The sequence below is a fragment of the Sorex araneus genome, chromosome 7 (genome assembly GCF_027595985.1).
Source record: "Sorex araneus isolate mSorAra2 chromosome 7, mSorAra2.pri, whole genome shotgun sequence".
Classification (NCBI taxonomy): Eukaryota; Metazoa; Chordata; class Mammalia; order Eulipotyphla; family Soricidae; genus Sorex; species Sorex araneus.
The window spans coordinates 53,421,322-53,443,556 of NC_073308.1; the positions used below are offsets into that span (position 1 = coordinate 53,421,322).

The 22,235-nt window shown below is 40.1% G+C and overlaps 1 pseudogene; it reads right to left on the reverse strand.

The window, feature by feature from the left end:
- Positions 1-605: 605 nt before the first annotated feature.
- Positions 606-22,235, reverse strand: part of LOC105942862 (protein MIX23-like) — a 29,180-nt pseudogene continuing 7,550 nt past the window's right edge.

Below are 22,235 nucleotides of genomic sequence, written 5' to 3' on the forward strand. Positions count from 1 at the left end.
TATCTTCCATAGAGGTTTGTCCCAGGGAAAAATCTAATCAATGGATTAAATCTGCATGCCTTTGTTTGACTTTGCCTTTTGGGGTAAGCTTTCCATTTGACCTTCCCTTTTATCTTCCCAAGTCCTCCGTATTAGCTCAGTCTTTTAAACTGGCATCTAAAACTCTGAGTATTATTCCATTTTGTTGGGTCTCTTCCATGTGCTCCTATTATTGATACATTTCCTTTATTTTTTGTCTTATCTATCTCTCTGATTCCTCTTTATCTGCCATGCCTCTGAAGAACCCAGAGAAATACAAGATCATTTTGCCTGCACCCTTGATAAAGCTTCATAGTGTAACTGAGAGCTGAGGTTCTTATCCTTAGGTGGGCATGATTGAAAGCAGAGGACAGAGACAAGATGACTGAATTCCATAGAAACTCTGAAGATGGAACGGGAAGGGTAGGTCTTGGAAGGAGCCTGGGAAAAAGTAAAAACGCCTTTATTTATATGTTTTTAATTAATTTTTTTTTTACAGGGGGGCATGGGTGAGCATTCTCATTGGATTTAAGACCTGGAAGATATAAGATAAAGGGACTGGGAGGAGCAGGAAGTTTAAGAGGATCTTATCGACTAATCAAGGGCTCATCACAGATGCACCCATCCTGCATTTTCCAGCCACTTCCCAGGAGACTGAGGTGGGTAGCTAGGGAAGCCCCTTCTAGAGGCTGCCATCTCTCTTTTCCCAGCTTCACAGGAATCATCTGCAACTGTGGAATTTAAAGAAGTTGCACTGAATAGTTCCAAGGCAGGAAGAACACAGGCCTCCGCAATACAAATGCAAATCTCTTTAGAGATACAGAAAATGAAACACTGCCCAGAGAAGGGTGGACGCCTCAGAAAAGGAGAAGCTCCCTCAGAAGCAAAGGATTGTGTTCATAGAAAAAGAATCCAAGTTTCCTCCCTATAGCAATGGCCATTAACAAAATATATTACCTTCCCTGGTGAGGGCAGTTTGGGAAAAGCCTTACAAAACCATCTGTTCAGGGGCCTGAGAAATAGGACAGTAGGTAAGTGCTTGCTATTCACATGGTTCTGGCTCAAGGCCCAGTAGCTCATATTGTCCTTCAAGCCCTGCCAGGAGTGATCCCTGAGCACTGAGTCCAAGAACGGGGTCTGAACACAGTGTGCCGCCCACACACACACACACACACACACACACACACACACACCATATTTTCCAAGGCAAGTGGTGCACATTCTCCATCTTGTAGATTTATCCACATCTCAACCTGAGCTCGGTACTCTCATCACTCTTCACTCTTCACTAACCATCACCTAAGATGTCCTAGAAATCTGGAATGTACCTAGAAAATCAGTTTGGACTCATTTTTCTGTGCCTGCAAACAGTAATTCCTAGCTCCAGCTTGAGTCCATGGCTTCCTAAGAACTCAGGTAATGGGAGCCAGTTCCTGTACTGTAAAGATCAAGTGGACTTCAAGAAAAGCTTGACAGCTGCCCAGTAGGGCTGGTGGGATGTAAGCATCTGCCATGCAGTCTCTTGGCACACTTTACCAGCCCAGAACTTCCCATGTCCCAGTACCAATGCAGGTCGAGCAGGAAGACAATAGACTCTTCTCTCAAAGCTACCTCTCCCTTCAAGTCCTGCCAGAGTCACCAAACAACAACAACAACAACAACAACAAAGCTACCTCTTTGGCATTCTACTTCATATAACTTGCTACATTACCTGGGTGAGATACCAGGGCTCAGGTAACTTGCAAAAGTAATATCCACTTCTGGATATTAAAAAGTAATTTTGCATACCATAATTTTCATATTCATCATTTTTTTCAAGCAAACTTTGTTAATAAAAACATTCCACTAACTCCTACATAAATGCCATGTAAAGGTCAAGAAAAGAAAGAAAGAAAGCCCTTAAGCAAGCTGGATAACGGGTTTATTATCTAAAAGAAAAATTAGTACAGTCTCAAAGCTATAGAATGCTTTCTCTTTCATTTTGCCAATATTCTAGTAGCAACTTATTTCTACTGGGTGCTAATATGGGTCAAACCCCTTCCCAAATGTTCTACTCATATTGCCCCACTTCGTTTTTGGGGCAGCATTACCTTCATTTTTAAGAAACGTCCTCAACTATTATAAGCATATCAAGTGTGAGATCTAGTATCCAAATTCATATGTGCAGTGAACCACAACAGGGTACATCCAAAATTTCAGTTGATCTTTCCAATTTTGTTACCAAACAGAAAAGAAAATCTAATTTCTACTTGACAGAAACACAAACTATAAAAAGAGAAGTTATTATATAAAAAATAATCTTCAGCTAGTGTGGACAAGGAATAACAAGAAGGTACATGATGCCTATAAAGGCACTGCTAGTTTCATTATTCAGTGTGCCTGAGCTAGGCATGCAGTGAGTGTCTTTTAAATCATAATTCTGACTTGATATTTTGAGAAATATATCTTCATAAAAAAATTTTAAAACTAAATATAAGCTACCACTGCATATAAAATTAATAGTAACTTCTGAGTGATAATATTGAATACTTAGGTAGGTTCATAAAATAGGAAGTGCCCTAGAGTGTCATCTGAAAGGTTAAAAAATACATGTAACATAGGAAAAGTTCTGTAATAGCAATAACATCAAAATACTGATGCTTTTTTGTAGGTATCTCTCCTAATAAAACTAAAGGCAAATGAAGATTGTATTTCAGTTGCTTATATCATCACCATTTTAAAATAGTGGGAAAATTCTGAAGTATATTAATCACCTAGCATGAAATATTACACAGTCAATAAAAAGCTTTTAAATAACTTTTTCATTGCCAGTTAATGTTTATCTTCAATAGTGCACAAAGCAATGTGAATTTTATATAGTACATCTCTCTCTATATCACAGTATCATAGTCATCCCCTCGCTCATCGATTTGCTTGAATAGGCACCAGTAACGTCTCCATTGTGAGACTTGTTACTGTTTTTTGGCATATTGAATACTCCACGGGTAGCTTGCCAGGCTCTGCTGTGCGGGTGGGAGACTCGAGGTAGCTTGCCGGACTCTCCAAGAGAGTCAGAAGAATTGAACCCGGGTCAGTCGAGTGCAAGGCAAATGCCCTACCCACTGTGCTATCACTCCAGCCCATCTTTATATCACTGTCATAACTGTCATCCCATTGCTCATCAATTTGTTCGAGTGAGCACCAGTAACGTCTCTCATTGAGAGACTTGTTGTTACTGTTTTTGGCATATCCAATACGCATGGGTAGCTTGCCAGGCTCTGCCATGCAGGCTCGATACTCTTGGTAGCTTGCCAGGCTCTCCGAGAGGGGTGGAGGAATCGAACACAGGTCAGCTGCGTGAAAGGCAAATGTCTAACCACTGTGCCATCACTCCAGCTGCCCATTTCTATATATAGTAAATAATATATAAAATATTAAATCATTGTAAATATTTCACAGAAATAAATTGATAAGCAATATATTTTGATATTAATAATATTTCTCAATTCTCAACATTTTTCAAAAAATATTTTTGTTTTAAATACTTCAAATATGTATCAATGAACATATGTAAGATTTTTCTGTTATAAAATATAAGTTACTTTTTAATAGAAAGAAAACTCTTATTTATTAAAAAGGGGAGGTTTTTAATGAATTAAACCTCCCCTCGGGTCAAGTACCCGAGACAGACAACTGTTTAAAGAAACTTTGGTACATCTACACAATGGAATACTATGCAGCTGTTAGCAAAGATGAAGTCATGAAACCTGCTTATAAGTGGATGGTCATGGGGAGTATCATGATGACACTCTCTGAATGAAATGAGTCCGAAAGAGAGGGACAGACATAGAATGACTGCACTCACTTGTCAAATATAAAATAACAAAATATGAGACTTACGCCCAACGACAGTAGACACAGGACCAGGAATATTGCTCCATAGTTTGAAGCCTGCCTCATGAGCTGGGGGAGAAGGCAGCTGGAATAGAGAAGGGATCACTAAGTCAATGATGGTTGGAGGGATCGTTCGGGATGGGAGATGTGTACTGAAAGTAGATAAAGGACCAAACGTGATAGCATCTCAGTATCTATACTGCAAACCATAATGCCCAAAAGTAGAAAGAGAGTATGGGGAAAATTGTCTGCCACAGAGGCTGGGATGGAGGAGGGATACTGGGGACATAGTGGTGGAAAATGTGCATTGGTGGAGGAGTGGGTGTTTGATCATTGTATGACTGAAACTCAGGCATGAAAGCTTTGTAACTGTATCTCACAGTGATTCAATAAACAAACAAAAAAATCTGTACAGGGGGTGAGGGCAGGGAAAGGGGGAGGTTGTCTAGAATAATAAATAATAAAAATAATATAATTCCCAGAAAAAGTTGTTTTAATTTTTAAATTCAAGTTAATGCAGTATCATATTAAAAGTGAAAAATAAATCAACTTTTAAAATTGTTGCCTTTCCAAGTTTGTGTGACAAAATGTTGTTTATGACTCTATAGTTCCTTGGGGTGAAGTAGTTTGGATTACCTCCAACAGTATTTAGGGCCCCTTCCTAGCTCTGTGCTCAGGAGTCAGTTCTAGTGGTGCTCAAGGGAACATAAATGGTGCTGAGGGTCAAATTGTGTTCAAAAGGAGGTAGGCAAACTGTTATTCCCTCTACTATCCCTTCAAAGCCCTATGAATCAGTATGTCTAACAATATGAGTCTACATTTCCCATCAAAAAAGTTAAGATTCCCTTTGCAATGTTATTTATTGTTCCCAGTTGAATGTTTTCTTTCTCCACATCACACATCTTGCTTTTCTCATAAAGAGAAAATTCAGATGGCTAACTTTTGTTTTAGTTTTGGGGGCTCAACTGGCAACACCCAGAGGCTGCCCCCAGCTCACACACTGGTGTCATCCCCAGTAGTGTTCTAGAGACCATATGGTGACAGAGATCAAACCCAGACATTTAACATGAAAAGCTGGTTCTCCAGCTCTTGAAGTCATCTCTTAAATCCCAGACCACTGCACACATCAGAAATCAGAAATAATTATCGAATGCCGATGGTAGCAAATCACCTAAATAAAATCTAAACAAGTTATCTGACGCTGATGTTAACATACCACTAATAACTCTTTAACACTTTCTTTAGGGGTTGGTGAGTTAGATTAGGGGGTAACAGCACAGACCAAGCATATTACAAAGCCCTGAATTCAGTTTCTGCACCTCATGCCCCCACCAGCACTCTTGGGAGGTACCCCAATACGAGTCTAAACCAAACTGTCCTCTGCTGAGAGTGACCATCAATATATATGTATATATATATAAACATATATATGTTTATATATATATATGTTTATAATATATACTTCCCCAGTCATAAACTGGGGAAGAAGGCAGCTGGGATGGAGAAGAGATCATTAAATCAATGATGGTTGGAGAAATCGCTCAGGATGGGAGATGTGTGCTGAAAGTAAAGGACCAAACATGATGGCCTCTCATTATCTATATTGCAAACCCTAATGTCCCTAGTAGAGAGAGAGTAAGAGAGAGGCGGGGGAGGTGTGAGATAGGTAGGTAAGGGTACTGGGGACATTGATGGTGGAAATGTACACTGGTGGAGGGATGGGTGTTTGATCATTGTACGACTGAAACTCAAACATGGACTCTTTGTAACTGTATCTCACAGTGATTCAATAAAACAAAAAAGAAAAAAAAGATAAAATATTTATATAGAAGAATTATTATTTTTCTAACTTTTAAAGTAAATTTTAATTTAAATAAAATGTTTTTAAGATTGTCATTTAGATATAATTAGGAAGTTTGTAGTAAAGACATACAAAAGTTTACACTTTTAATATTTCTATTCAGGATATTCTGTGTATATCTTAAAGACTACAATATCATTAGACTATGGAGGCTAATTTCAATTTTCATCAAATTTTATTACTTTTCTACTATAGGAATCATAATATTTCAAATATTAATAGCAAATGTCATCATAACAGTTTTTTCCATTTGCCAAGTACACTAAAAATAAGCAATCAGTGTAAGATACCTTGACACCAAGTCAGAATTTTGCATATTCCTACAGTGAAATAAAGTTTATTATTAGAGTTTATAACTGCATATTTTAAAAGTTCAACTTTTATGTTAAATTGTGTAGGCAAACAAATACCAAGTATGCGTATGAGAATCAGAAAATAGTGGCAAATAACTCTAAATTACATAGAGAAAACTCCAGGCATTGTCTTCAAACACATTTCAATCAGAGAATATTTTATAAAGCCAAATTTGTGCTAAAGTACCATGCTTCCCTTTCTGTATAAACAACAGCTGCTTAGTGAAGGTCTTTATATTAGTTTCTCAGAAAGAAGAGAGGGAGAGAGACTTTGAACAAGGTTACGTACTTAATTTATTTCCCTCATGAATTCGCTGATACCCTCTGAGCCTTAAAAGGTAGAAGCTGGACATTGACAGTAATTATTTTGGATTGCACTGCATAAAGGCATCTGAGTGTAATTCTGCACTTCAAAGTACAGCCACGTGTCACTTTGAACAACCATCATGAATATAACTTGAGGTGTTCAGGGAAGCCTTTAGAGAAATGATCTGCGTAGATAAGTGATTTGCCCCCTGTGTTATATTTCACCATATGCATATCATATAAAGGCTTTTTCCTTTAAAAGAATAAGTAGAAAAATTCTATTAACCAAATTTTCATTTGAAAACATTGAATCAAAATGAGATTTTCAGTGTACCATAAAAAGAAGCTCAGAAATAATGTAAAAAGCAGTCTGAAGATAGATGCTGAGCTTTTTTAAACCAATAATCAACTGGTTAGAAGATTTCCCTTTGATTCCGCACAAAGGTAACCCTGCTGAAAGTCAAGTCTGGGTAATTGGGTAGAAAACGTCTCTTCAGTTCCCAGAACTCATGGACGCTACCGTGACTTCACACTACAAGATCTGGCTTCATTTCTTCCTAGTGTAAAACTGGCAGCCTGCAAGCAGTAGCTTCCCATTCTCTTAAACATAAACACGCATGTGTTTACACACATCCATCATTTTACTAGAACTAAACCATTCAAAAGCTTAAAGATTATTCATAAAATATTTGCAAACTAAGTTTAAATCAGGCACGGAACTAGACAGGTGTTTTGAGGATCAAAAGTTATAAAAGGATTCTGTTCTACGGAGATATAGTCCAATGACAGGGACAAACACTGGAACTCCTGACTAGTTCCATAGTTACAGTAGTAAAAACCACAGGTCATGGCAATATTCCTAGAAAGTTTCGTTTTATGGAAAATTGGAGAAAATTAAAAAGTATGAATATTTTAACCATCATAAGTACAATTACGTAGCTCGCCTTCTTTTTAAACAAGTATTTTTTTGAAACTTATCCAAGTTCATAAAAAATAAGTTCATCATCTTTTCCTATCAGGAAAATCCTAATAAAAATGACAATGAGATATCACCCCATGTTGAAAAGAAAGGCATATTTAAAAATCACCATAAACAAGTGCTAGTGAGAGCACTGAGTAAAAATGAGTTCAATATATAAAAAGCCTGGAAATGAGCATTCTATATGCTCAATAAAAAACTGAAGTAAAATCAACTTTGATTGACTTCATGAAACAATGAGGGTCAGAGGGCAAAGCACAATCCCCCAAATTGAGAAGACAGGTGAACACAGAGAATCACAGTTAGCCAGAGGCAGCCAGCCGGCAGCTGAAGCAATTCTAATAGGATTGCCTAAACTATGACTAATGAACTGCTATGGCTCAGTGTGGATGAGCTTGAGAGTTAAAAACTCAAGGGAGCCTGGTCAGAGAGGGGCAGTGGCAATTTGTAAGATTTACATCCAGAAGTACTACCAGGTTCCCAGGGTGAGGATCACACAAAAATCCCTCACACATTTGTCAGGGAGAGGAAAACGAAGCCATTTTGGAATAAGCCCAGAGCATTCTGTTGTTTTCGATGAAAGCCTGCCCTGAGGGAAATTATTTTGCAAAAGTCTGATTCTTTACAGAACCTAGATGATTTGGGGGGAAGGTAAACAGCCAACTCCAGCCCCCTCTAGTTATTTTGGTCTCATTTAGAGAGCATACTTTTTTTTTTTTTTGAGAAGAATTTATGAAAGAGTCCAAGTCCACACGCTAACGGAAAGATTGAAACCTAGGTGCAGGGCATCCCCAAAAGGAGCACAAAGGAACTGAAGAACCCTTCTTCCATGAACACATCAACTCATCAACAATTCATAGAGAAATTCTTTTCAGAGAAACCCAGGTACTACTTGAACGACTCCACCACACCAGACAATCATGAAGCCATATATGTTATGGCCACGAGGGAAATTCAAGACATTATTTCACTATAATCCTTATAGCTAGCACAGCACCAGGTGTTTAGGGAAAAAAAAACAATAGCTCTCATCTCCCTGAAGAAGGGAAAAGTTGGTTCACATACCAAGCAACACTCCTTTCCTGGGAGATTCACAAAATACTAGCTTAAGTTTTACCTGTATCAGAATATCCAGGACTCAGAGAGTAGGACGTTTGCCTTGCATGCAGTTAGCTGGGGTTGGATTCCTGGCACCCCTTAAGGTCTCCTGAGCCCTGCCAGGCATGATCCCAGAGCACATACCCAGGAGTAAATCCAGAGCACCCCCAGATGTGGCCCCAATAAACAAAAAATCAAACAAAACAAAAACCACCAGCAAACAAAGCAAAACTCATATTAGCCACCTGTAGGAGAGGAGCTGGTGAGAACGGAGACAGACCCAGAGCTGAAATAGATTTTCTCCCTCTCCCCCAGTTTAACACAGTTAAGTGGTTAAAATTCCCCAAGTCCTAGTTGCTCCCTCCAGAATTAGACACAACACCCAGTGATTGGACTTTTCTGGGAAATGCCGAAAGGATCACCTTCACTCTCACCTGCCTCGCAGTACTGATGAGACCCCAGATGGCAGGAGATTGCTCAGAACAAAGAAAACAGCTTAGACAAGTATGAAGGTTTCTGAGGTTCCAGAACTGGCAAGACTTATTGTTAAACATTCTCTCAGATAAACCTGGTCCACGAGCACAGAGAGAGGGTCATGCTTTGCCGGCTATACCAGCATCCAAACAGCAGGGGGAAATGTCAGGAAACAAAATGCTGTGGGTAAGTAAGCCAGCACCAAGAGACAGAGAACATCCATGCAGCATTGTCCTGGGGTCTTAGCAAAGTGCACACAGTGGGGGCAAGATGTTCACCCCAGAAAAGGAGTCCATCATGGATGACGGTCCAGAATTCAAAACCAAGGTTCTCAAACCAGCCTTGGTGAACAGGGATGATTTAAAGGAGGATTCAATAGATGTTGAACCCGAGTTTTTGGGTCTCGACATAAATGGACAGAGTCAGAGAGACAGTAATGCAAGTGCAAAGCAGTTTTATTCAATTTAACTGGGGTCAACTATCTCACCCACAAAGTGGTCTCTTGATAGCTACCTCGACCTCCAAGTGCAAGCAGTTTATATGGTTCCAAGGTTGAGCAAGTGCTATGATAACAGTGACCAAACAACAGTTGTCAGCGATCAGTCAACATTTGATAAGAGTTAGTTTCTGGTTGTTCCAAAAAATGTCACATCGTGACCCCTCATGACCAGTCAGATGATCTAGCAGTTCCTTACCAGAAATTGCAAGTTCAATTTCTGGGAAACAGAAACGTAGGCCTAGTCAAAACTTAACGTTAGCTGTGGCCTGTGGCTGCAGTCTGACTCCAGGTCTGGGTACCTAACACAGAGAGCTAGCTAAGGGATGCCAGAGTCCTCCCAGAGAAGAAGCAAAACCCAGAAACCAGCGTTTCTACTCCCAACAGCGCTGCACAGGAGAGACTCTACAGAGTCTCTGCCAGGTTCATTTCAGGGATCTCTTGCCACCTTGCTGGGAGGCGCCATATTTGATCCCTGTTTGAAGCAGGAACTTGCTGAGGGGGAATTCCTACAGGGAGCTCCACTCATTGCAATCTAAGGGCAGAGCTTTAGCCAAGCAGCCGTCTCCTCCCGCTCCACATGACACTGCTACAGGAAGCCCCCAGGAATGCCCAGATTCAGAGAACACTTTGCAGCTCCCCCCAATTATAGCCAGTTAGATGTGTGTATTGGGGGGTGGGCAGTGGTTCTGCTGTGCCCCTATACTGCCATAGGTGAGACCCCAGATATTTTTCTTAAGCCTTAGCTCCTTGCACCACCCCAACACACATACACACATGTAATGACACCACCTGCAGGCCTATGTATGATAATAGCAGGATAGCTTGGGGCAGCCAGTCCCCGTGCACCCAGGCCCACTCAAACTTGGTATCATGGCATTGCTAAATACCACAGAATAGTTCCCAGGCCTACTACAGTCATGGGCATGTGCAGGCAAACACAAGTATCCTGGCAGTGGGCAGGGGCTCCTATAGCTAGGAGGGCCTATAGTTACTTTGGGGCTCTTGTCGCTACAAAGCCCCAGGCTGCTAAACTCAGATTCCACAGCCACAGTTGGGAACAGCAACCGTGCCCCCAGAGCTGCAGCCCACACCTGCTAGAACTCAGACCTGTAGCTGCTGGTGGCCACTTGATCACAAATTGCAGGTCAGACACATATATGCAAACTCAGAGACCCAATTTCTGCCTGAAATCAGCAGGCATGAATACTAAATATGCAGTCAGGCCTTCCTAAAGTGGACCACCAGCCCTAGTCCTCACAAAGTACTGCACACCATGAAAGTACTTCCATCGAAAGGCTACAGAGCTAGGTCAGGGTTTAAGATGCTTGCCTTGCTTTTGGATAACCTTGGTCCTGTCTCTCCTGCACTGTATATTGTCCCTCAAGAAACTCCAGGAATGATTCAGTAGCACCACTAGGTGACCCAAAAACAAACAAACAAACAAACAAAATTCTCTCCAGGATGGAGCTCTGTGGTAGCACACCTGCCTTGCATGCAATCGTCCCACTACCACATTTGGAAAAATTGCAGCTGTCCACACATCCAGCATAAACTGGAGTTTGCTGTAGGTCACATCCTTTTTGGATATTTCCCCTAGCAAGCATCATAAAGCAAATTTTAGCATTTTTTTTTGTTTTGCTTTAGTTTGGGGGCTACACCTGGTGATACTCGGGAGTCACGCTTGATTCTGCACTCAGGAATCATTCCTCGAAGTGCTCAGGAGACTATATGGGATGATGGGATTGAACAGGGGTCAACTGCATCCAAGGCAACTATCTTCCCAACTATGCTATCTCTCCAGCTCTGGCACGGTTTTTAAGTTTGATAAAATAACTTGTATTTTTTCTCACCACAATGGAATGAGAGTATAAATCAGTAGCAGAAGAAAAACTTGAAAATGCACAAAAACATGGAAATTGAACTCTCCTGGATATATAGAGCCCCAAAAGAGGAAAATTAGAAAGTATCTTGTGACAACTAAAAATAATGCCAAGAATTTTGGTATACGACAAAAGTACTGGCAAGAGAAAAATTTATAAAGATAAATCCCTAGATTTTAAAAATAAAACAATCTCAAATACACTAAACTTAACCTCACATCTCAAGGTACCAGAATATGAAAATAAAACTAATCTCAAACTTAATGGAAGGAAGAAAATAAAAAATATTACAGCATAAATAATAAACTAGAGAAGAGGAAAACAACAAGGGAAAAAAGAATAAAAATAAGAGATAGTTTTTTGAAAAGGTTATATTAATAAATCTTTATTTAGGCTAAGGGAGAGAAAAACAGAGACTTGAGTAAATAAAATCAGAAATGAAAGGGGAAACATTACAGTTAATACCACATAAAGGATTATAACCCTTCTCTCAACATTTATACACCAACGTGCTGAAAACCCCAAGACTAAACAGTAAAGAATTATAGGCAGCCCAGAGGACTGATAGAAATAACCTTGTGTTTGCCTCCTTACAGCAAATCTACAACAAAACTTGGTTTAATCTACACAGAAAGAGACCTCAGACGATGACCAAAAGCTTACTGCGAAGGATGAATGGACAATACAGTAATGAAACAGAGAGAGAAAAGCCTTTGCCAAGTTCAGAAACCTTGTGGTGAGCTGGATAACAGACTAGACACAGAAAGAGATTTCTCATGTATCTTTATCCTGAGGAAAGAGGTTGGACCAGAGCCTGGTCCCAGTCCTAAAATCCTACACAAAAGCCTAAGCATGGGAGGCAAGAAAGGACAGGGTACAGATAAATCCGAGTCCTTGGCAGGCATCATCTGAGTGACCTCCCCTAATTTTGCTAAGAACAGTTCTGATGGAAGCCTTGCTGGGCCTCACTCCCATAGAAGGAGGCCCTGAGGATAATGTCCTTCACCCACCCTAAAGATTAGTTCAGCTAGCTGAGGGGCTGACAGACTCTTAAGGCCACACTTACTTAGCATACAGACAGACCTGCTTCCTACAGCTGACTGCTATTAAGCAAATCACACCCTATCAATAGTAAGACTGCCCAGGTCCAGGCACTAGCTCAGTACCTCCCAGCACAGGTCCAGTCCATGCTGTCAGCACGTGAACTGAGCACAGAGCACCAGCTCTGATCTTCCTGCTTGGCAGCTCTGTGGTCCAGGATCCCCAGAGTCCCAGGCAATTTCCAGCTGTGCTCACCCAGGTGTATGTAGAGCATTGCAAGTACCAAGGAGGTGATCCCCACCAGCCCATCAGATGCAGGTTCCTTAGTAAGGCAGTGGCTATCTCAATCCCCCAGACTGATGTCCCCCAGTACTAGAAACAATCCCCCAGACTGAGATCCCCAGTACTTGGAACAATTCCAGGCACCGTGGCTGTAAACCCCCAGCGGCCACCTTGGTCCTCCCGAAGCATCTAACATAAAGGGGAGATGAGGGCATTCACCCACAGGATGGCAAGGTAGAAAGAACTCCCATACATTCAGGCTCTGCAGGCTACCTGAAAAATACTTCAAAGCAATAGCCAGTGTGATGCTCACTGAAATGAAGTAATCAAGGGAAAAGAATGTCAAAACAGACAATGTACGAGAGAACTTTTGAGAGTTGGCCAAACAGAACCATAGAGACCACAGGCATAGCTGGACTAAAAAGGAAGCATCGAGAATTTAAATGCAGAATAAAAGAAGCCAAAACTCAAATCAGTGAGTTTATAGATTAAAAAAAAATCAGGGGGAGGTGAGATAACATGGCAGGTAAGGTGCTTGCCTTGAACATGGCTGACCTGGGTTCAATCGTGAGCACCCCATGAGTCAGTCCCCTGAGTACCAACAGCAGTGATCCTTGAGTGCAGAACCTGAACACTGCGTGGTATGGCCCTAAAACCAAAAAAATGAAAAGAAAAAAATTGAAAGATCAGTAAAAATAAGAAAGAATTAAAAACAGTGAAGAGAATATAAGGGTTATGTGGGACAGCATCAAGAGGAACAACATTTGTAATTGTTCCAGAAGGAAAAAACAGAAAGAAGTAAAATTCGTACTTGAAGAACTAATAGCTGAGGAATTCACTGAATTGAGACAAAAATTAATCGAATCCAGGAAGCTCAAGAAATTATAAACAAAATTAACCCAAATAGAAGCACACCAAAACACATTATAATCAAAATGGGGAAAAAATGAAACATAGAGGGTCCTAAAAGCAACAAGAAAAAAAATACTAAAGGTGGCATAGAAGAGGCCCTTAGGACTATCAGATGTCTCAACTGAAATTTCACAGACCAAATGAAGGTGACATAATATACAGAAAATGCTGGATGGAAAAAACTCAGTTTAGGATACTCTACCCTGTTAGGTTATCACTCAAATTTGAAGGGGGAATAAGACATTTTTCAAACAAAGGGTAGTTAAAGGATTCTATTGCCACTATACTAATCCTCCAAGAAATTCCACAACAGGAACAAAAACCCCAATTAAAAAACCACAAGATAGCTTTTAGAAATGTCAGAGAGGAGAGTAATACTGGAAACTCCGTTAATTTTCAGCCCTATTAATTCTTATTTTTAATTCTGTATTTTAGAAAAATTTACATTTCAAATATTGTATTTTTCATTTCTAAAACTTATATTTGCTCCTTTTTCAAATAATTGCTTTGTTGAACCTTTATATATCTATATGTTAGCATAGCATAGAGCCTGGAAAGCTACCTGTGGCCTATTCGATATACCAAAATTGGTAACAATAACAGGGAATGATCCCCTGACCCTGAAAGAGCCTCCAATACAGCAGTGTTGGGAAAGACAAGTAAGGAGAGGCTGCTAAAATCTCAGGGCTGGGACGAATGGAACGGTTATGGCACCCGCTTCAGTAAATCGGTTAACAACAGGATGACAGTGATACAGTGATATGTTAGCATTATTTTTTGTTGTTGTTTTGGGGCCACAAACAATTGTGCTCAGGGCCTGTTCCCTGCTCTTTCCTCAGGGATCACTCTTGGAGATGCTGAAGGGTTGGGTCATATGTGGTGCCAGTTATCAAACCCTATTCAGCTAAGTGCCAGGCAAGCACCTTAGCTCTGTACTAATTCTCTGGCCCCATTAACTAGCATATTTTCTATCCCATTATTGAATGTAGTAATAGCATATGTGTCATATAATTTGACTCAGTTCATGGGTAGTCTATATCGATTTTCTATTCTTTTAATAATGATTAAAGTCACACAACAAAAGGTGCTTTTTCTTTTATTGAATAACTTTGATTATATCCCATATATATTTTTTATATAATACATATGCATACACTCTTTATAAATATTCTAATCTGAGTCTATTTTTTTAATTCCTTTGGAAAATGTTGCTTTTTCTTTATTTCTTTTTATTTGAAAAACCTGTTGGGATCATATTAAAAAGTCTGCCTTAGGTGGCTGTTACAATTTCTGCTCAGTTCTTTTATCCATCATTAAGATATTTTACTCCAATCTGGATATATGTACTTTAGAAGTCAGTAAAATACTTCAGCATAGTTCATATACATTTGTTATAACCTCACTGTTACTGCTTTCTGTTCTCTAGTTAGAGAACTACCTTAATTACTGAATTAATACTATCTGAAATTTTCAATTTTTGAATTCCCTTCTGATTAACAAAGGCCAGGAACATGTTAAGTTTTCAGATAGAATTATCACCAATCTATACATTGAATATATTTTATGCTTTCAGGCTAGAAACTATAAAATGAAATGCACAGACTATATACCACTATATCTTCTAAATCTTAACATCCTTCCAAAGTCTGCCACCACTTTCTGTATATCCCAATAATACCTATTAACTTTTGTTGATAATCTCTTTTTGTAAAGTGATTAGCTATTCTACTAGAGTACTGGTTCAGGGTCAGAGAGATAGTACAGTGGCTAAGCCGCTTGCCTTGCATGTGGATGGACCCAGCTTGATCTTGAGCACCACCTATGGCTCCCCATGCACTCCAGGAATGGTTCCTGAGCACAGAGCCAGGAATAATCACTGAGCACCACATATTATGGCCCAAGGACAACACTCCCCTCAAAAGAGTGAGCGCTAAAGAAATATGAATGTATTTCAACATAGAAATAACATTCTCAGCTTCTCCTCAGCCCTGAAGAAGACTGTGTTCTCTCATGAACACATGTCACACTTCTTTTTCTCTCTCTGTCTCTCTCTGTCTCTCTTTTTCTCTCTCTGTCTCTCTCTCTCCCTGTCTCTCTCTCCCTTTTCCCCCTAAGTAAATTTGTTTCAATAAAAACTGATTTTGGGAGGGGGGAGCTGGAGTGATAGCACAGCAGGTAGGGTGTTTGACTTGCACGCAGCCATCCCAGGTTCGATTCCCAGCATCCTCTATGCATTGCCAGGTGTTACCCAAAAAGCAAAATATAAAAAATAAAAACTATTTTTTGTGAGAGAAAGAAAGAAAGAAAGAAAGAAAGAAAGAAAGAAAGAAAGAAAGAAGAAGGAAGGAAGGAAGGAAGGAAGGAAGGAAGGAAGGAAGGAAGGAAGGAAGGAAGGAAGGAAGGAAGGAAGGAAGGAGGGAAGGAAGGGAGGAGGGAGGGAAGGAAGGAAGGAAGGAAGGAAGGAAGGAAGGAAGGAAGGAAGGAAGGAAGGAAGGAAGGAAGGAAGGAAGGAAGGAAGGAAGGAAGGAAGGAGGAAGGGAGGAGGGAAGGAAGGAAGGAAGGAAGGAGGAAGGGAGGAGGAGGAAGGAAGGAAGGAAGGAAGGAAGGAAGGAAGGAAGGAAGGAAGGAAGGAAGGAAGGAAGGAAGGAAGGAAGGAAGGAAGGAAGGAAGGAAGGAAGAAAAGTCAGTCTCCATTAAAACAAATTTCATTATAACAATAAGTATGTAAGGATTCTCATACTTGATTCCCATCTATATCTAAGTTATATATTGATATAATCTCCATTTATTCATAACTCACTAACTACCCTCACAAATGGGGCATAGGTGTAAAAATAAATCTGAACATACATATAACCAGTAAAGAAATTGAATCACTATTTAAATCAGTTATCAAAGCTTCCAAAAGACAAAACCTGGACCAGATGGCTTTTCTAGCAAATTCAACCAAATATTTAAAAGCAAATTAACACCACTCCTTCTCAAAAGCTTCCCAAAATTGAAGAGGAAGAACTACTTCTTACCTCATATTCTGAGATCAGTGGGATCACATGGTTGGGGGGGGCTGGAGAGGCGTGGTGAGAGGATATAAAAGAGCAACTTCAGGGAGAACAGGATGATTGGAGAAAGGATTGGATTGATTGTCAGATTGTTAGATGAATTGTGGGTTGTTGATTGGAGAAATGGATTGTTGGATGGATTGATGAAATAGATTGATTGAAGGAGGAGAGGAGAGAGCAAAGAGATAGACACAGAGAGAGAAAAAGAGAGAAAGAGAGAGAGAGGGTTGAAGAGAGAGAACTGGGAGAGACGAGAGAGTGAATAAACGGCCAACTAATCAGCAACCATCTTGGCCCTCATTCTTCCTTTGTCTGTCCAAGGCAACAGCCTTCCGGGGTGGAGAAGTGGCTCAAGAGCACCGAATGCAGGCGGCGAGGGAGAGCTGCCCAGAGAGCCTGAGAACATCCTTTCACATGTCATACCAGCAAGTGTGAGGAGCTTACACAGCCCTACGGAGTGTAAATTACACAAGTAAGTAGTGCACTTGCCTTGCATGTGACAAACCTAGGTTTGATCTCTGGCATCCTCTATGATCTCCTGAGCACCTCCAGGAGTGATCCCTGAATGTAGAGACAGGAGTAAGCCCCGAGCACCGCCCCCATCCCCCGCTAACAAAACCAAACAAAATTTTTTAAATGACCCACCTCAATAAAGATCTAAAAAGCAAATTCAATTGCACTTCAAAAATAGCTGACTTCAAGGGATTAGGAGATAATATAGAGTACAAAGGTTGCGACGCATCTAACATGTGCCCCAAGACTTAGCACCTAATAGCCCCTCAAGCACCATGAGTAGAGCCCTGGGATTTCCCCAGCACTGTGGAGGTAGCCCTAGTGGTTGCCAGTACCACATCCACAGGGACTGGCAATAATCTGTAGCCCAGTAGGTTGAGTATTACTAAAAGTACCTGCACCGAACCTCCACTCCACTCTCCACTGAGCACTGCTTGGGAGACACAATTTTTAAAAAGATTTTATATTAAAACCAAGTGGAATTTGTCTCTATGATTCAAGGGTGGGTTTTAACAGGCAAAGATACAACACAACAGTAAAAGGACTAAAAATCACCTGCTTGTTGCAATACATGCAGCGGGGAATATATGACAAATTAATACCACCATATATTTTTTAAATACATAAAAACAAAAAACCTCAACAAACTAGGAATAGTAAGGAATCACCTCATATGTAAAGATCCTATATAAAAGCCTATAGCTAACATTGCAGTCAGTGGTGAAAAGATGATTTCTCCCTCTAAGATTTACAAGTAAACAATTACACCTCTTACTGCCCTTAAATTTGTACTAGAATGCCTAGTATTAGTCCCAATTAAGAAGTAAAAACATCCAAGTGAGAAAATGAGTAGTTAATTGTTCTTGTTTGCAGATGAAATGCCCTATGAAAATAGAAACAAAACCAGAAAAATCATTAACTGAACTAGGAAACAAATTAAGTAAAGCTGAAAAAATATACAAAGATAGTTTGTATGATCTACGATGTACATTTTGATCAATGTACACTCTTGAAAGAAAAATGGGAAAATTCTTCAGTTTGAAATAGCAATAAAAGTACTCAGGAAAAAACTTAACTAGAGAAGTAAACAGATTGTACATTGAAAATTACAAAGTATTGATGAGATAAAGATAGCACAAATAAGTTATAAGACTTCCCAGAGAAAAAGTGTAGATTGGAAAATTAAATATTGCTAAAAATATGTGTCACCTAAAGTAATCTACAAGTGGAATCTATCTGCATCAAATGTCCAATGGCATATTTTAAAAACATTTTTCTTTTTAATTTAAGAATTCTGATTTACAAAGTTATTGATATTTGATTTTATTGAATTCTTTGAGTTTCTTTGAGATATTAGAGTTTCTTTCCTTCTCTGTCCTACTCTCTAGACATTGTGGACAAGGGTGATCTAGACTTTCCTCTTTTACTATATTTCCTCATCCAGTATTCTATATACCACAGATAAACAAGATAATCATGTTTGTCTTTCTTCTTCTAGTTTACTTCATTCAACATATCTTCCAGTTCCAATCAGGTTGCAGCAGATTCCATGATTTCATCATTCTTCACAGCTGCAGAGTATTCCATTCTGTATGTGTGTGTGTGTGTGTGTGTGTGTGTGTGTATCACATCTTCATAATCCATTCATCTGTCATTGGACTCTTAGGCTGATTCCATATCTTAGCATTTGTAGCAATGAATGATGATGTGCATTTTGAGAGACTGTTTTTATGTCGTGGGCATAGGTAACCCAAAGTGGAATCACTGAGTCATATAAGAATTCGATTTTAAATTTACTGAGAACTTTGCATCCCATTTTACACAGGGATTGTACCAGGCAGCTTTACTATCAGCTGTGGTTGAGAGTTCTTTTTCCATCACATCCCCACCAACATAGATTGCTCCTAGTATTTCTGATATGTGCCATTCTCACCGATGTGAGATGGTATCTCATTGTCATCTTGATTTGGATTTCTCTGATGATGAGTGATGCTGGGCACTTTCTTCACATGCCTATTGACCATCTTCTTGTCTTCTCAGAGAAGTTTCTATTCATTTCCTCTCCACATTTGCCCATAGGGTATTTTTTATTACTTTGTTGTTGTTGATCTTTGTGAATACTTCATATATCCTAGATATTAAAACTATATCTGGTATTTTGTGTGCAAATCGCTACCTCTTAATTTTAGACTATTTCTTTTGCCATGCAGAAGTTCTATCATTTTATGTATTGCATTTGTTTATTTTTTATTGTTGCTTTTGCCAGTGGTTATTAAATCACTGAAGATAATTTGAGGTCTGAATTTTTGTAATTGTCATGTCTATATTTCCTCAGTGTACTTTATAGTTTCTTGTTGGGTCTCAAGGTCTTTGACCCAATTTAAATTGATATTTACTTGAGGTATCATATATGAATCCAGCTTCAATTTCTTACACATAGTTATCCAGTTTTCTGAGTACCATTTGTTGAAGAGGCTATCTTTACTCCATTTTATGTTCTAAGGTTCCTTTTTTAAAAATTGTTCATATATATGAAGTTTTGTCACTGGATACTTAATGCTGACCATTGATTAAAGAGCCAATCCTTATTCTAGAATCATGCAGTTTTGATCACTATCACCTGTATCACCTGCCATGCCATTGCTCATCAATTTGTTTGAGCGGGAGCCATTAATGTCTGCATCATCCCTGTCACGAGCTAGTGTAGCCCAGTGGCATCTGCTCACTCCAGGAACATGAAGAATATCAAATCGTTCATTCTGGGTCTTGACAAAGGAGTTCAACAATCTTGTAGGTGAGTGGCCAGGCGTTATTTTGATGTCCCGTGGAATCCAGTCAGTAATGGCTCCAGTCCAGCAGTTGTCAACAAATAGCATTACGTGTCCGACCCACCTGATTTTTGATGCCTTGGCAAATGAGGCAGTGTCCCTGATCCTCAGTTTTTGACCGGAGGTCGGAACTCTGCATTCCTTCTCTCACTTGAGTGAAACATGATACTCCAAGCATAGCTTTTGATTTCTCTTTGGGAGACCCAATAGCATTCTCATTTTGTTTTTGTAGGTCCCAGGTCTTTGAGATGCATGTTAGTGCAGGAAGAATGGTGGAGTCGAAAAGATGTGTCTGGAGCCAGAGGTCTTTCATCCTCTTAACAACTTCTTTGATGCTATTGAAGGTGTTCCATGTCTCTCTCTTCTTCCTGTGCAGTTCTGACACCAAGTCGTTCATCATGTTGAGATCTCAACCCATGTACACATATCTGCTGCATTCGGAGATGTTCATTCTGTTGAGAGCAAATGGGACATCAGGAACTAGTCTGTTTCTCATGAACATTGTCTTCGTGAGATGCAGCTTCAGACCAATCTTTACACACTCATGGTCAAAGTCGGCCAGCATTCATGCCACTTGGCTAATGTTTGGTGTTATTAGAATGACATCATCAGTGAAGCAGAGGTGGTGTAGTTGAAGAACCATCTATCTTTACTCGCATTCCTTCCCATTCCAGTTGTCGCATGATGTTCTCAAGGCTGGCACTGAAGTGTTTTGGTGAAATGGTGTTGCCCTGCTGAACCCCTCTCTTTACTTCCATGATCACTTCCTTGTAGAATGGTGGATGTTGGTGGTGAATCTGTAATGTAGCTGACAGAGGATCCTGATATACTGAGTTTGAACTCCCTGTTTGGCTAGGGCTTCAATGACCACTTCAGTCTCAACAGAATCAAAGGCCATTTTTAAATCGATGAATGTTAGAGAGAGCAGCATCTTGAACTCTTACAAAACCTCAATAAGCTTGGTCATCGTGTGGTTATGGTCTATCATACTGAATCCTTTTCAGAACCCGGCTTGCTCTCAAGGTTGTCCTTAGTCTAATATTCTGTCAATCCTATTCAGGATGACTTGAGATAATAACTTGTAGACGACGGACAACAGGCAGGTAGATCATGCAATAGTTGCCAATGTCATGGATGTCTCCCTTCTTGTACAACAGGACAGTCCTGCTGATTTTTCATTGGGACAGAACCTTGCATTCAGACAGGTAGTGTGTGAAGAGCCAAGGCAGTGTATTGACGAGTACTGATGGCAGATTATTCAGGTGTTCGGGTCTGACCTCATCTGGACTGGGTGCTGTACGCTTTTTTACCTGCAAAATGGTGTGTCGGGTATCAGAAGGAAAAATGCTGGGAATGACATATCATTCCTGTGGAATTTGGTATGTGGGCAGGTGGATGTGGATACCAAAGAGATCCAAGTAGAATTCGTGGATAACCTTCTCCATTGTCCTTCTGGAAGATGTGATAGATACATCCAGACTTTGGAGAGCAGTCATCTTGGTCTTGTAGTTGGCGAAAAACAGGCGGGCATTGCCAATACTTTTCCCAGCTTCTGCCACATCGGCCAACACTGCTGCTCTTCTCTCTTTGAGATCTTCCTTTATCACTTCTCTGCACAGCTTTGCAAGCTCAGACATTAGCTTGTGATTGCCTGAGGCTTACACCAAATCACGTTAGCGAATGAGTTTGAGAGTTTCTGAAGACAGCAGTCTTTTTGTGGCTTTCTTACTCTCGGCATTCCTCGCACAATCATGGAGGTGCTGAATCAGTCGACTGTATTCCCAGTCGATGTTATCAATGATGGCATCTTCCCATATTGCTGCAATAGTGCCAAAGAGCTCCCAGTTGGTGGTTGTTCTGGGAGTTCTCTTATTAAACTTTGCAGCCCTTTCTCCCCACTCCATGAAGTAGAATTTCACGTGAAGGAGACGCTGGCCTGAGCCCATTTGAAATTTTGGGACAACAGCGACATTGGTCAGGCAAAACCATCGATTGAATATGATGTGGTCAATTTCGTTGTGGAACTGTCTACCGGGAGACTCCCATATCCAACATTTAGATGCAGCCTTCTGAACTGTGAGTTACCATGGATTGTCTTGGTTGACATGATGAACTCAGACCGTCTCTCACCCTGTTCATTCTATTCTAGGTCGTGGGTCCCAAAATGGAGTTCTTCAGGTGACCTTCTTGGTCTCATCTTGGCATTAAAATCACCAACAATGACCTTGTGGAAGGTTTGGTCTTTTTTATAGAACTTCT